Here is a 1,490-nt window from a genome sequence, read left to right as displayed (position 1 = left end):
AGGTTCAGAGAGGGCCTAAGGGGTCCCTAACACCCTTCCAGAGAGTTTCACAGAGTTTGGCTATCAAGAAACCTCATTCGTGAGCTTCTACAGGAAGTCTGCAGGGGTTCTACAGGATGTTTGTGATTTTCTACAGGATGTCTGTAATTTTTCTACAGGATGTTCAGAAATGGGATTTTGGAGGATGGATGGAGGAGAGAAAGATGAAGGAGTGGGTATGGAGGTAGGATAAGGGTTGGAGGTGGTCCAGGACTTGGTGGATGGAGTTGAGGACAGATGTAGATGGTTGGATTTGTTCAAGGAGGACTGAAGAAATGTTGCACAAAAACTAGGGTTATATGAGCAAATGGAAAACATAAGGCAAGAAGCTGAGTTGAGGGATGGAGCAGATGGGTTTGATGGAGTATGGGCAGGTAGAGAAGTGGTACAGGTGCTCTGCAAGTTGCTTTTCCAACTGAACCAACGAAGACTTGTAAAATCAAAGACCTAGTTACGTTGACCTAATCTGATCTAGCTGTCAGTAAAGAGAATGAACAGAAGTTTGACCTGCAATGAAACCATGTATACTAACTTATGCAACTAAGCAAGAAAAAATCTGAATATGTAACCAACTTCTACAAATGAAAATTAAACACTAGTGATTGCATGGCAAAGCAAAGTTAGTGTTTTTGTGGGCAGCAAGGTCACCCTGATCCTAGCTCCTGATCCCACTGAGGGAGAGGTGAAATCAGAGGTGTTTGATGGCCCTTTTCTGAAGCTTTTCCCTGTTAACAACCTATCAACTCAATCTTAACATCAAAATTCTTTCTAATCATTAACAGTGACCTAGTTAATCGGCAAGATTTAATCTACTTAACAGAAATGATTTTGCAAATACATAAAGAACAAATAACAATACATGAAGGAGGCCTTAGCACTCGGGTTGGGCCCAACCCCAAGAGCTGCAGGCTCCTATAAAGAACTCAAATATGATGCCAAGTAAAGCTGCTTCTCATTACTCAAAAATAATCATCACAAGAAAGTTGTACAACAGTAGCTAAGAAAAACGAGCTGAGAAAAGGACAACACTATAGTGCAAATACCAACAGTTCCAAAAGTAAACCATGGAGGTTGAGGCATTCCTATTTGTACACTACGAGGGGCCTAGCAGCCTTCCTAAATTCAAGGGACTCGGCTGTTCCAACTGCTAGTAAACAATCACTCTTCCCAAAGCTGCTCGGTTGCCTTTAGAACTCGTTTTGGTGGCCTGTTGAGCTCGGAGTTGAGGGTGGAGATTTCAAGGAAGGGCCATTTAATGCCAAAGACAACCTCCCTACGAATCCTCACCTCAAGCTTAGCTGTCACCTGGGCCATAATTGCTTGGTTTTGCTCCAAAACTTGTCCAAAAAACCTGAAATGACCATGTATTAGCCTCCTTGGTAGAGTGACCACCCTTATTCATTCAAATAACATAAACATACTAGAAAAACATGCACAATCTATGAAAAAAT

The sequence above is a fragment of the Pinus tabuliformis genome, chromosome 2_1 (assembly GCF_031772625.1).
Source record: "Pinus tabuliformis cultivar Carrire ecotype Pingquan chromosome 2_1, CPIR1, whole genome shotgun sequence".
In the NCBI taxonomy this organism is placed as follows: domain Eukaryota; kingdom Viridiplantae; phylum Streptophyta; class Pinopsida; order Pinales; family Pinaceae; genus Pinus; species Pinus tabuliformis.
Note: the sequence above shows the minus strand (reverse complement) of the source record.